The sequence below is a fragment of the Convolutriloba macropyga genome, chromosome 13, assembly GCF_964194025.1.
Source record: "Convolutriloba macropyga chromosome 13, txConMacr16.3, whole genome shotgun sequence".
NCBI lineage: Eukaryota > Metazoa > Xenacoelomorpha > Acoela > Convolutidae > Convolutriloba > Convolutriloba macropyga.
The window spans coordinates 36,066,993-36,083,063 of NC_134480.1; the positions used below are offsets into that span (position 1 = coordinate 36,066,993).

Here is a 16,071-nt window from a genome sequence, read left to right on the forward strand (position 1 = left end):
TTCTTAACCGCAAAAACCGCAAAAAAAAATTGAAGTGTGTAATCTCTCTTTTGGTTGTTGCTTTTGGTATCAATTTTGTGGATAAAGTTAATAATGCAGAAATAATTTCAAAGTAGGGTTAAAAGGTTCCATATTTAGTAAACGTGTAGCAAACGTTCAACGATAAACGGTCAAATTATTTTGACCAGAAACTAAATTTGGACGCGAAAGAGGACGCGAAAACTAAATTTGTGTTAAACAATAACTGAATATTTAATTTTATTCTTCTAACAAGGAGGCTCGGTAATGTGCGTTCGCACATTAAGTTCCGACCCCGCACATCTACATGTTTCACTTAATTGTCTACCATATGAGATAAAAAGTTAACATATCAACATATCGTTCATCAAACTACTAAAAATATAAAACAATAGACTCTAGAGGGCCTATTAATATTATACAAATATTATCCAGGATATGTCATTCGACTACAAAAAGAACGACAAACACAGGCAAAAACGAAAAATTTGCACAAAAAATTATGCACGAATACGATGTCCCCCCAATCAATTAAATTTTAAGCTGATAACTAAAAAAAATTAAAATCTTCGTTTGCATTTTTTGCAGGTGACAACATTTGTAAATCAAAAGACGCCCATTCTTTTGATACTGTGAAAAGAAAACAAACACCTACAAAAAAGGGGCAAAAATGCAAAAATCACAAAAACTGGTTGTTCCAAGAAGAAAGACCATTTGAGGAAAATAAAACCGCTATGAAGAGCAAATTGTGTTTCAATAGATATATATTGTGAATTGTATATAGAGATTCTTAGCTACAAAATAACAGAAATAAAATTGGCAGATCTCAAAAATCTCTCTTTTTTTTAAAAAAACAAATATTTTCAAAATTCATAGCCAACAAAATTTTCGAATAAAAGAGTAGACAGTCTGTCTTGCAACTACTCAAAAAACTGATTGCAACTGTTATTATTGAGACTAAATCAAAAGACTATAAAATGACATTAAATACAAGCTGACCTAATAAGTTTCACAAACAACTTTACGAGACCACAGTTTTGAAGACAATAAATTTATAGGATAATAACCACGAGAATATAACATCTTTATTTGCGTCTCCTTTGATCATCATAACGTCTTTTTGTAAAACGACTATCACACAATGCAAAATGACAGCAAAAACCACAAAAACTGAAAAGTATCTAAACTTCACAAAATTCATCTGAAGCAAATTGTCTAAGCCATGAAGACATCCTTTAAAACTTTTAAACAACAGAAAAATTATTTTTTGATTGAACAAAACATTTAAAAAAGCTCTGAATAATGAAGCTAATTTACGGAAATGATACAACATAGTAAATTACGAAAAAACGCAAACCAGACAAAAGTGATAGGTTGACGAATACTGTTACTTTTTTTTAGAAATTTAATTCGACAGTCAAAATAACCATAAGCTATTTACCGATATCAGCTATTAAGTTCATTTGTTTATCTATAGTTGGCCACTAAAATCTTTAATTACACATTATTCATTATTTGGCATATGACAACAAAATTTAACAACAAATAAAGTGCGAAATTAAAAAATTCCACCTATTTCTGCAAGAGAACGGTGTCGCAGCCCTTCAAACCATATGCTATGCAAACAAAATATATGTTCAGTTTCAGAGGTTTTAAAATTTTTTTCAGTTAGATTGTCAAATAATGTGAAAATTTACAAAAGAAACGAAAACAACAGCAAAAATGGGCAATTATGCAAAAAAATCAGAAAATTTTGTTTGAAAACTTGTAATACCAAAAGCAAGAAAACCTTCTGTTGAAACAATCGGCTTCAAAATTAGTTTTTATTCTACAAGGAGGAAAGGTTGACTTGTACTTACTGAGAATAAGCAAAATGTTGATGAAAATAATATAAAAATTGACGAGTTCAAAAAATCACAGAATTTTCCGTAAAACAAATACGATCAATAACATAAGAGACATTAGGTAACAATGGAATGAATATAAAAGTTTTAACTTCACCTGTTGAGGAAGAAATTTTTATCTTTGAGTGGTTAAACTTAAAAATCAGACTGCCAAAAGAATAACAATTGAAAGCAAAAGACAAGAATTCAGTTAAATTTTACCTGTCATTAACCGTGCCGTGAATAAAAAATATTGTCGGTAATCAACATTAAAGGAACAATAGCAAATTATTTTGAAAAAAGGCAGCATCAAAAGAAAAACCAAAAATTCTCTGATTCTATGAATCCATGATAATATCGAACCTCTCCCTGATTTTGTCGCGCGCCCAGCAAACCGACCAACTGTTCCAAGTTTTTGCAAATTAGACCAATTGTTGAGTGAAATTCTTCCAATATTATAAAAAACAACGATGCATTTTGTATAATTATCGAGTTAAATCTGCCAAAAAACGGCCATGTTTTAATTCCAGAAGACTTTCATACGGCGCCTATTTGCAACTAATGATCTTTCTGAGATTAGGGAGTCTGTGTTAAGGTTTCTAGGTCACTAAGTCTGGCAAACTTTAACAAAGTGGACCAAAAAATGCATATTTTGTGCCATTTTTGATGAAAAAGGTTTGAATTTTGAAAATTTTGTCAAAAATTTTAGCCAGAAAAAAACTTCAATCAAACAATTCAGCAACAATCTTCTATCTCTAACGGTAATAACAACACTTTGCCGTTAAAAGATTTAACTTATTTGGAATTATATTAGCGAAATTGTGCCAAATTTAAGCAAAAATTACTGAAAATGTGAACAAAAACAGTCGAAAGTTCTCAAAACTTGAAACCTCGATAACTCCCTGTAAAAATCAAAAATCGAAAAAATCTTTTAATTCCGTATTCTACGCTGGACGGGCTTTTTAATGATACCACTCACAATTCTCTACAATGAATATATCGATCGGCCAAATTTGACTGAACAAAAAAAACCCAGTTGAGTATATAGTTCCTCCCTCCCCACTAAAGTGGGGGTCGGAACAATTAATGCTTTACGTTATTATTCTGCTTTCCAAAACCATAAAGTTTTTGTTGTTAATTTATGTGGCGTTGACATCAATATTTTTCAACTGTTCGGAAAAAACAGCCACTTGTATTTTGCTCAGACCACTCATCTATTAATTCGTGCCAGTTTTTTGGTCAGTTATCACTCAAATTTTCCAACCAGGTATCAATTCTAGAAAAACTCCAGCAATAAATACGTCACCCGGAGGAGCACAAGGAGAATTGGTAATGTGTCTCTGCACCTAATGGTCCAACCATTGAATAACCAATGTAATAAATTTTAAAAACTCATTGGAAAGTATCTCTGATTAAATGTTGAGTGAAGTAGTAATTGAAAGAGAGCAGTAGTTAAGAAAGCCGGTTGAAGGAGAGCCGAAAATTTATTGAAATTATTAGTCAATAAATTCAGATAATTAAATTGCCTTCTGAAATGAGACTACCAAATTCTCAACCAATCAAAACCGAGTATTTGAGAAAAGAAATTTTAATATTTTCTCGCAAAAAATGAAAGCCAATTAAAAATTATTTATCGTGAAATTATCGCGGGACATGGCCAAAACTCAGCGGCTCATGGGACTTGATAAGAAACTGTAACAACCGAAAATCAGATCAATTAACCCAATTAGGTACTTTTCATGGTAACCAACTAACAAAATAGGGTAACAAAAAGGTAACTTCTTGTTTTCGGCTTTTTAAATCAATTCAGGCTTCGGCGCTTTCTAACATTTTAATCGATAAACTATTTCAATTTTGATTTCAATCACTTGAAATAGAAATCCACTTTCCGCTTCTGGTCAAATATTACTGAAATTGATAACTGAAACTGAAAATAAACCAATTATGAAAGGGTAATCCGAGCAATTTGGGATTGAGGTAATTAAAAGGTAATTAACATAGCTGGCACAGTGCCAGAATGGCTGCGAAAAAAAATTGCGTGCCGTAAAACACAGAGAGGAACAGATAATGAAATTTGTTGGAAAGATTTGGAATCGCGGCCAGCCAAAAAACTTCAATTCAAAACTCTAATCTATCATTTGGAACATTTTTGGGTGCAAAAATTTTTTAAAACGCAGAGGTTCGATCCCCAATCTCCGGCGTACTAATCAGAAGCATTAACAACTAAATTATCAGGCCCTTGAAACCGCTTATCTTACAGTCAACTTTTAGCAACAGATATAAATTCTGAACGCGAAAAATTTAGGTCACGCAAAAAGCAGGCGTGGAACAGTAAAAGAAAATGAAAGCGAACTAATAAATAATTATCCTGAAAATATTGCGGCCATGGCCATGCCTCAGATATTTATGGGACTTGATATGAAACTATCACAACCAAATATGAAATCAATTAATCGAATTAAGTACTTTTCTTGGTAATCATCTAACAATTTAGATTAATAAAAGGCATTTTTTTTGTTTCGGCTCTTTATAACTCGAGTCTAGTTTCTGCGTTATCTAACGTTCGCTCTCTTCCACTTAAGCGAGTGAAGTAAAAAGAAAAAAGACCGAGAAAATTACGCAGAAACAGAAACATTATGATTATTGTTTTTTCATTGATTTATTACATTTTATGAAGTATACGAACATCGTCATACTTGAGCTTCATGAGAAAGTAAAATCATAAACTGCATAGTAGTTTAAAAGTACAACAGCATCATGAATGTCTAAAATTCAGTTTTAAGAAAGACAAGAGGTACAATAAATTTGCAGTCTCAAACTCTCCTTTTTCAAAGACTATTTGCATGAAATTTCACTGTTTCTTCTTTCTACAAGTTTGAGCATGTTTGTTGACAGAAGCAAAGACTATGTTATCGACGTCGATAATTCTTTTGATTCTGACATACCATATTTTGTCGCCAAAACTTTGATTCCTGTGAAATTGATTCATAAGCCCAAAAATATACGATTGAACAAAGCGCACGTGTCGTGCTGAAGCCATGAAATAAAGGTAATTTTAACAAGCCCAAGTTTTAAACCCAAGTAATCTAATGACGACAAGACGCCAGAGCCCCCTATTGTCAAATCGAAGGCCAGGGCATTGTCAGAATAAAGATTATATTACTTTATGGATAAAATCCAATTTTGTGTATTTCCTTAGAGATTAAAAAGTATAATAAGACTAACTTCGGGGGAATTGCTCTCAAGCAATCAGCGAGTGGTGGCCTCCGTCAATAGCTAGCCACGGTTTAGTGAGGTTAGTTTTAGCTTATTTGAGGGGGCGTGTAGTGAGCGCAATGGGGTGGGGGAAGCAACCGTGAGAGGGGATCTTTGGCAGCATGGGGTCCTTACCAACTGAAAAATGTGCAGGGTCAGGGATTGGGGCTGAAGTGAGGGGATCAATTTCTAAGAACAGCCCTTCACACCATAAGTATAAGTCTATAAAACAGCTTCTGTGACTCGCATAATTTGAGAATATTGAACTGAAAAGTTCTAAGAAAATTTCATGCCCGCTGAGTGCTACCTGGTTATCTAATTTTTGGGAACTAAAAGTCAAATGGGTCAGACGAAAAATGGGTCAAGCAAAAAGTTGCTTAAAAACTCGCATTTCGTTTGAGAGCAATTTACAATGATTTGCTGAAAAGTGCTAGTTATTTCATTTGTGGTAAAAACATTTCTACTAAAATTCAGCGTTAATGACGGGAACAGATGATGACAGCACGCTACATAACAGCAGCTGAAGTGCGGCATCAACAGAAATAATATCTATTCTGTTTTGGCCCCCTAGTTTAGTGAGCATCAATTTTTTACGCCCCCCAGAGCGCATATGCTATTTTTTTTTAACAAAGTACCGTTCTAGATTACAACATATAATTTGTATTTGGGGGGCGTAAAAGACACTGGGGGGGGGGGGGGGGGGGGGCCGAATCAGAATAGATCCCAAAAGTGTTAAAAAAAGAGAGAGGGAGAGAGAGAGAAAGAGATAAAGTGTGAGAGAGATAAAAACGTGAAAGAGAAGGAAAAGGAAAGAATAGGATTATTTTTGGTGATGAGATTCGACTATGCAAAATCTAATTTTCTAGCCTTGTTAGTAATAAAATCACAAAGAAAAAACTGAAAAAATGCAAAATTTAAAAGAAAAGTTTCTCCAGATATCACAATGGAGAAAATGTTTAAAACCAATTTTCTTTTTCTGGAGTGCAAACCAAATTTAAAACCAAATTTTGCATGCTCACTGAAAAAATGCAAAATTTAAAAGAAAAGTTTCTCCAGATATCACAATGGAGAAAATGTTTAAAACCAATTTTCTTTTTCTGGAATTTGAACAATTAGACCAAAAATTTCACCTAAAAGACATAATGATAGTAAATTTCAGAAAAAGACAAATCATTCAAAAACTCTGAAAACAATTGCAATTTTTAACACAATGTTGCTAAAATTCTTAATTTTGTTAACTTTAGAATTATTTCATTGTCTCAAGAGACTATTTAGTATCCCTATTTCAAGTTTCAAATAGTTTCACCTGCTTATAAAGTCCATACTTTTGGAACATGATAAGAATTTTCCAAAACTTTGAAAAAAAAATTTTACCAAAAAATTGCTAAACCCCGATGCATCCAAATCTTGATAAGCATTCGATTATCACTAAAAACTATGCGACAGCTTATTATCAAACCTTGGAGGAGGTGCTTTGGCTCTTGAAGCTAAAAACTTGAAAAAATATGGAAAAAGTTTCATAAAAAATTGCTAAAAATTGAGATATTAAAAAGTTTGAAAACTAATGCATGCCCAATAAAAAGTTTTCAATATTCTATCATCAAACCCGTACGACTGGTTTCTGGGTCCCTGGAGCTAGAAAAATTTTAATAATGGCAATAAACTTTTAAAAAAATTGAAAAAAAACTGCACGTTAGAGGAGGTTCCCTAGAGGAACCCTAGATGAGGTTCCTTGACACTTAGGGCTGAAAAGACTCCAAAAAAGACAAAAAATAGAAAAAATTGTAAAGTTTAGTATAAATTTGCGTGTTTGTGATTGGAGTAACAGAACATATAGCTATTAAAATCTTATAATGATCAATAAAAACATTATGACATGCAAAAGACCTTAGTTTTACATGCAAAAAACCTCAATTTTCTGATTTTTCAACAAAAAATGACAAAAAACGCGATGTGTTGCAGCATTTTGGGCTCGAAAACTCTTAAAATTGTCCTTTTAACCTTGAACTGCGGCCTTCCCAGTAGTTTAACCATTATAACATTCTAAGAGTTTTAAGGAATACTAAGCGCGGTGACCGGCCTCTAATGAAACTTGATAAACGCTGAGCTTTACTTGTTTATTTCGTTTTGAAAGCTCAAAGTCATGATAAAAAGGTGTGAATACTTCATACAAAAAATAAACAACACAGGACAAGTCCTGAAATACAATCCAAAGAGTTGAAAGAAAAATTTAGAACAACTGTAACTGACTAGCAGATCAATTGAACAAAGATTGAACAATTGAACTTTAGTCCTGCAAAAGACCTTTATCAACATTAACCAGCCTCAATTTTAGACTGGGCCAACAAAAAATTCTAAAATAATAGAAGAAATACTGAACGCCGCTAAGGGCCTCTAATGAAACTTAATGCCCACTGGGCGTCAGCTTTTAACTCTATTTTTAAAGGACGAAAAGTCAAATGGGTCAGACAAAAAATCAGTCAAGCGAAAAATTGCATAGAAAACAACAGGACTAATATAATTGCTACAAACTTCGTTTGAGAGCAATTAAACCATTTATGAACAAAATCAAATTTTTGTGTGTTTATTCTTTCTACAATTAAGAGCATGTTTGCTGGCAGAAGCGAAGATTAAAAATTGTAACATTTTATGAAAAAAATCGCATTTTTGTGCCCTCTATGTAGCTTGAGACAAATTAACACTATATGTTAACTCAACGACAATACAATGTAACTGTTCTACATCTGATTGGCAAAACTTGGTAAAAGTAGACGTTTTTGTTATACACGACCATTGTCAAGAGTTTAGTGTTGGAAAGAATGGAATTCAGTTAAAACGATTTTTTGCTGTTAGAAAAAAGCATCATATATCTTCATTACTTTTTTCATCTAAATTGCTAGTGTATTTTAAAAATATCCTGAGCACACTCAAATGGCATTATTTTCTTCAATTGACAATAGGCACCTTGTGGAAATGAATAAATCGCATGAAAAATTTACTGCGAAGAAATTGATTAAATCGTAGGATTTTTCATTTTCCATTTGATCGCTTCTCTTAATATACTCGGCAAAAACAAATTTCTCTCCCATTTTTCCGGCCTCCTTTGGCACTTCTTAATAGCAGAAAAGCATGCTGGTGATATATCAGTTGAGATCGAATTGTTTTTGAAAGCAAATAAAGAATCAGAAAAAACGGACACTTTTTTGAAAACTTTTGAGTTATGCAGATTGTATGTGGTCTTAGGGAAATCAAAAACAACTACTAAAGTTTATTTGTTCAATGATGAATTTCTTATTTAATCAATACTTTTTCTTTCTCAGGCATGATATACGACAGAGATAGATTATTTAGAATTCAAATATCATTATATTAAAAACTTTATAATCTTCAATAAAGACCTATATTTGAAACGATTGGCTAAGATCTGTCCACATTACTTCTTCGACTATTAGATGTGGATTAAAAACTGGCCAATTGTTTTTCAATTCAGCGGCTAAGGAATAGGATGAACCTGAATATTGTAGATAGAGGTTGATCCAGAAAACTACAAAAAAACTATTAATAATCTACGACTTGAACCTTTCTCGATGAAAGGGAGCTTAATTTATTTTTATACAGCAAGTCGAAATTCATTTCATAGTAAAAACAATTCGGTTTGAAAATCAATTTTTTAAAATCATTTATGCTTTTCAATGATAAATTTTCTGAAAAATAATTCATATAAACAAAAAATGAGCTACTGCACAACCTTTGTTAATGGAAAAATATTTGCACTTGAACTTAATAACTTCTATGGATAACTAATATCAGTGAAAAAACATATTTGGACTTTTTTCAATATCCATATTCTGTCAAATTTTAGCCTGCTGTTAAAGTCGCCTGAGGTATTATTTTTCGAGGGAATATTTTTCCAACTATTTTATTTTTCATATCATATCTAATGTACATTTTATTCACTTGGATGCATATGAATAAATGAAAGCATTGGTATGTGAAAAAAATATCATTTTCAACACTTAATTTCATTTCCAGAAAATAACACAATCTATACAGCAACAGTGTGCTCGAAAAGAAGAAAACATGTAAACTTCGGGACGAATTTTCTTTCTGAATTTTTATTGCCTTTTTCTTTAAAAAATGCCGTACCTGAGATACTCACCCACAAAATTTTAGGCTAATTGACATTTTGTTGAAACTAATCCACTTTGTCTCATTGAAAAAAAATGATATATCTGATGAATATATATATAATATATATATATATAATATATATATATATATATATATATATATATAATATATATATATATATATATTTTTTCAAAACACCATTTCGTTTGTCGTACATTGTGCTTTTGAAGCAAGAAATCTTGAGAAAACTGATATCTTAACTCGAATATCTTAAACTCTATAATTTCTCAAAATCTCAAAAACAATCATTTTTCAATATTTGATTAGGTTTCTCCTAGATTGTTCAATTTTAACAATTTTATATCTCTCGACGGAATATATCAGTCATCCAATTTTTGCAGCTATGTTTCAGCTTACGCGCCAGCTAGTAGGTTTTACAGTCCAGTAGAGTTAGATTTTTTTGTTTTTGTTGACAATATAATCTGATGAAATTTTTTTATTATAAGTATAATTTTTCACGATACAATTGTACGGCACTTATGTCTGATTGCAGACAAAACGGTTACACTTAGAAGAATTTTTGATGTTTACAGTGACAGATTTTTGTTCTAATTAATTTCATTAAAACAAAACTGTTTTCTTCTCTTTAAAAATAGCAACCAGCAAACAATATTTTTCCTCATGATCTAATATTGAAACCATTTGGAGCAAAAGAAACAATCATAACCGACCAATGCCAGAAACATTGCACTCGATCAACTAGTGCTAGCCCAAATCTATTGCATCCTACTTCAGTTGTGGGGAGTGTAACTAAATTCACTAAAATCACTACAAATGACGTCATTAGAGGTTATTATATAGCACTATAACCACAACTAAGATTCAAAGCGAAAAAATTACACTAATTTTTGCGCACTTTTTATATGATTTTTGGCAGTGAACTGCACACTTGGGGTCAATCTCTAAGAACCTTCACGCAAGTATAAGTCTCCAAAATAGTTTCTGTTATTCGTATACTTCGAGACTAGTGAGGTGAAGGCCTCTAAGAGCACTTAATGCCCTCTTGGTGCTACCTGTTTATCTTGTTTTTGACGACGAAAAGTCCAAAGGTCAGAGGAAAAATCGGTAAAGCAAAAAATTGCATAAAAATGACCAGCAAGACTAATATAATTCCTACAAACTTCCTTGAGAGCAATTAAAAAGCCATCTATAGTTAAAAACAACAAATTTTTTGTTAGGAATGTGGTTATCCGTTTTTTTTTGTTCGGGTGAGGTAAGTAGTAGGAGGGCGTTAGATAGGCGTAAAGGGTAAGTGGGGAGGGCAGGTAGGCGGAGAAGATTATGTACGGGATGATGTATGGAGGGTAGCTGGGGGTGGATTAGGCAGCGTCATGATGGGTAGGCGGTTGGTATGTTGTTTAGTCAGAAGTAGGATAAAAAAATACCAAGTAGATATTTTCACCCTGAATGTTGCCAGCAGCTCCTAATTACTATAAAGTAACCGACTAACTTCGGGCGAATTGCTCTCAAGCGACCGGCGAGCGATGTGCTTCGTCAGTAGCTAGCCACTGTTTAATGAGGCTAGCTTCAGCTTAATTGAAGGGGCGTAAGGTGAGCGCAGCGGGGGTGCATCGCAAAGGGAGTGCAAAAGTAGATTGGGGGACTGATGTGAAAGGGGCGATGGTTGGGGGCGTGGGATCAATTTCTTTGAACCACCGTTCACAACATAAGTATAAGTCTCCAAAATAGTTTCAATGAATCGCATACTCGGAGACTATTGGGCTGAAAGCCTCTAAGAGAAATTAAGGCACGCTTGGTGCTACTTATTTATTCCGTTTTTGAGGTTGATAAGTCAAATCTGTCAGACGAATAATTGATCAAGCGAAAAATCGCATCAAAGAGACAAACAGAATTAATATATTAGCGTTAAACTGCTTTTGAGAGCAATTAACAAAGATTTCCAAAACAGTGCTTGTTGAATCATGTAGGATAAAATCATTTCTAATATAATTCAGTGTTAATGAGCATAATAGATTATGATATTACACTACATAACAGCAGCTGAAGTGTGGTATCAACCTCAAATTGGAGAAACCCAAAAAATTTGAAAAATTAAATTTGCAAGTTGCATAAAAACTGCTAAAATTTGTGATAGTAAAAGTTGAAACTAATCCACGGCCAAAACATTTTTTCCAGTAATTCTTTATCAAACCCTATTGGAAATTTTCAGTTAGGCTGAAAAACCTGAATAATGACAATAAATGTCAAAAAATTGAAAAAAAAATTTGTGGTGAAAATTCTGAATAAAGACAATAAATATCAAAAAATTAGGAAAAGATTTTCTGTAAAAAATGCAAAAATTTTGGTGCTGTTGAGATCTTGAAACACATTTCATTAAATTTAAAAACAAAACAGTAGCCTGTTATCAAACCCTAGCGGAGGTTCCTCGGCTCTTGAGGCTGGAGAAATCGAAAAACCGACAAAAATTTTGAAAAACAGCCGGCAGATCGCCGGGAAACAGCCGCGATAGACGCTTGGGGCCTTCCATGAATTGTAAAAACTAAAGAGATTAGATAGACAGATCAACCACCAGTCCTTTAATAGACCACTAGACTTTTTGGGTTAGCTGGGACTGTCATTTTTATGAGACACATAAGCTCTATAAAGAGAAAGCCCTAATAGGACTTTTCAAAATTAGGATCTTTTTCCGTTTGTGCCGCCTTAGCTTAGTGGGCGCATATTGTTGCACCCCTCAGATGCACGTGCAATACTTTTTACATGATGACTTACAATGTAATGGCACGCGCTCTGTAACTGGGGGCGCATAACGTACTGGGGGAACAAACGGAGAAGATCCCAAAATTAATATTCGGAATCGAAAACTCAAGACTCTAATAATCAAGAATTATGGCATATATGTTTGACACTACTTAGATGCACACTATTGACCTTCAACAAGTAAATGTTCATAAAATTTAAATTCCATAAGTGAGTTCAGAAGTCACTTTTTGAGTGATATAAGTCATTGAAAAAGTCAATTCCAAGAATTCAGGGTAAGACGAAATAAAAATCTGTGGGTGCAACTTGGGGCTGATGGGGAGGGAGGGGTGGGTTGGGGCATTAGTGCGGGGTGTAAACAGTGGGGTTGTCTTCAACATTTAAGAACCACCCTTCACACCATAACTATGAGTCTCCAAAACAGATTGAGCAGAAACAGAGCTGAAAAGCTCTAAGGGCACTTAATGCCCGCTGAGCGCTACCAGCTTGTCATGTTTTTGAGGATGAAAAGTCAAAAGCGTCAGACAAAAAATTGGTCAAGCAAAAAATCGAACAAAAAACATAGCTGGATGATTTCCGGAAGCGACTAGAAGCTTCAAAATTTCACAAAAAAACCGCAATTGCAGCTGAAGCCAGTACTTTTTGTATTAAACCATTAAACCATTAGCTCCATGGTCTGGTCTAAAAATTGATGAAACTGAAACCACTGTCACCAAGAGCAACAAAATGCAGCAAAAGTTCAGACTATTGAAAACGTTTGGTAACATTAAAAAGTCCGAAATTTTTAGGATATTCAAAATACTGATAGACTGGAAAAGCTGACAGGGCTATGAATTTCCCTCAAATAAGTTTTTATTCTAATCTCGAAAAGATCGCGATAGCAAACGGCAGATAATAATCTTAGAAACTAAAAAGAATTTTTCAATAAAATATGCTCAAGTTTAAGAATCAGAAAACCACTACAAATAGATTTTTAATCACTGCAATTAAAACAAAAACAACACATACTTCTTCCTTGTTGTATGCATGCTAGACTAGATAATTTTACACTTATTAAAAAGTTACATAAATCATTGAAGACATAAGCAACAGAATAAAATTCAAAGGCAAAAATTCGTACAAAAACAATTCCAAGGCCGGAAAAAATGGCAATGAATAGTAAAAAGTCTAAATTTTTGAAAAGGTTTCCTAGCAAAATCTCAGTACCGCCTTATGATGAATGAAATCAATTGCTAACCAAAGAAATGACAAAAACTTGACGAATAAATCAATACAACAAATAAAAATGTAGGTGCCAGGACAAAACTAGAATGATACAAACTAGCGTGTGAAGAATATAGACACAATTTAAGGAACACCGTAAAACAAAGATAAATTCTTGGTTTTTGAAAGTTAAAAATAAAATTTAAAAAAACAAGAAAAAACTAATACATTTCATTGTTCAGATGACATTGTTCGAGACATAGAAAAAACAACGTGCCATCCGAGACAAAGATTCAGACATCTGAACAGAACAAAAAAGAAAAAGCAGTATTACAACATACGAAACATTGAAACAATTTGCAAAAAAATGACAAAAAAGTTTAACTATTTTCCAAAAACTTCACGCCAAAAAATGATTCAATTTTTATTGAAACGAAACCAAAGTCCCTCATGTTGCACAAAAAGACAAAAAAACAAAAAACTGACAAAAATTAGAAAAAAAACTACCAAAATCAGTTTAGCATATGTACAATTTTATAAAACAAAATTACATCGATGTAGAGAGAAGCGTTGAGTATATGAATTATCAAAGAGAAGTTGCAATAATTACTACTATTTAATTGACGATTTTAACTGAAAAAGACGGCTGAAAGATCCAGAAATTATGAAATTGATATAAAAAAACCAAAACTTAACAGAAAAATCAGGAAACATTTGCCAACTTTGCAACGCATTTTGCGGAATCAAATTTGATGCTTACTTATCAATGTAACATCGAATAAAAAATTTTTTTCTTCAAAAAAATTACAATCAACAAACTTGGGCAACTTAGACAAAAACGGCTAAATACGGTTGTCTATATGAGCCACTTAGTCAAAAACTACTTTTCAAAGTAAAAAAAATTATTTATTAAACGCAGCGCATTATCAAAAATTTTCTCTCACTCAGAAAAAAATAGTTCAATGGGCAAATTTACTCACTTTTGCTATTAGGTCAAAACAGCGTCTGAAGGAATAGTACTTCCGGTAAAGAAAACCTTAAGAAAACCAATACTCCTCTTCAAGTCGTATAAAAAACCGACCGAACTAATTGATAAAAACTTCGTTTGAGAGCAATTAAGAAGTTCAAACAAAGCTACTCTTAAAATCCAATGTCAGAAAACAGGAATCAAAATTCAAAAATGGAGGTAAATGGTCTAATAGAAAGAAATCAGAATTCAAGTCATGAACAAATTGATTTCTGCTGAAAAAAAGTGCCGGAATACTCCTCTTTGAGTCGTAAAAGGCCAACAGCTTTACAATAATTGCTTCAAGTTTCGTTAAAGAGCGACTAAAAACCGCGTTCAATTGTTTGCGTGCTGCTATCACATCTAAATTACGTCTTTTAATTACCCTAAAAAGGTATTTTGCTGTCGTTTGTTGTGCAATGTTGCCCTGTTTTTATCGTGTGTTATAAAGGTGAGATCATTTTTTCTGTCTCAGAGAGAAATTTAAAATTTCTTGTTGATAAATGTTGAACTGCAAAAAAATATTTTTTGAACGAAGCTTCCGATTTTTTCTAGATGTTTGTCTTTGATTAGTCCATTTTTTACGGATACTTATTGCTTAAAATCACTCTCAATTGTTTCAAATGAATCAAATTGTTTTTGTGCCAATTACCAAAAATCCAATTAAACAAACATAGCACGCAGGTTGCCGGAAAATAGCCGCCGTTGACGCGCTAGGAGCATATCGTGATTGAAACAGAAAAATAATGAAATTGACAAAATTATTTCAAAAATTGTTCTAATTCATTGCGCAGTTTTATTTAGATTCTAAACCTATACTCACTTCAGCTTCTAAACTAAAGGGAAATAAGTTTAACATTAATATCAGCGAGCAATCACTCTAATGAACTTTGGTAACCTAATGCATTATTACTTATTGAACCGTCTTTATCAGTTTATCCCGTTTTTTATTTGAATTTTGCTCATTTGACATTGACCGTATCCACTGCAATACGTAATTCAATGCGTGAAAAAAATTATACTCCATTCAGATGAAACAGTGAGTGAAATAAAACAGAAGTCAATCGTGAAAATAGTGACTTACGTTAAACGAAAAACGTGATCAAAAGGTAAAGCGAATTAAAGAAACTTAGCGTGACAAGTCCTGACGTACAATTCAAAAAATTTTAATTTTTGTTGACAAAACAAAAAATTTGACCTTGGACGAATTTTGTGTGAATTGGAAAAACCATTTCCAAAAAAATCAGTTCAAACAAATAAAAAAGAGACAGTCAATTTCAAAAAGCGAATATAAAGCCACTAGCGAGAAAAAGAAATTTGATTCAAACAAACAACTACGCCTGGAATGAACTATGAATGGATTGGGAAAACCATTTTGAAAAAAAAACGATCAAAAAAATCGAAAAAACAGTAAAACTCAAAAAGAAATAGCCGCAATTGAACAAAAAAACAATAGCGAGGAAACAAATTTTTGTTCAAACACCGCTTTGTCACTCTACTTTAAAATTAGAGCGAAAAAATTTTACGCCGCAGAATACTTTTTCTTTCCGCTTTCTGTTTTGGCCTGAACAAAATCACTAACCCAATTTGACTTCAAAAATCATGAAAATGTGTGATCAGATACTAAAAAAAGCATAGCAAGACAAGTCCTGAAAAACAATCCAAAGAAATAATTGGCAAACTTAAAAGTACTTTATCTGACCAGAAAATCAATTGAGCAGTGCCGGCCAACGCAAACAGCATCATCTCAAAAAGTTGAGAAATTAAAACAATCAAACTAACTAAACATAAAAATAC

At 32.8% G+C, this 16,071-nt stretch overlaps 1 protein-coding gene across 3 annotated transcripts in view; it reads right to left on the minus strand.

Moving 5' to 3' along the window:
• The window catches only part of LOC142352284 (uncharacterized), a 48,390-nt gene that overhangs the window by 17,763 nt on the left and 14,556 nt on the right, over positions 1-16,071 (minus strand). The window lies entirely within an intron of this gene.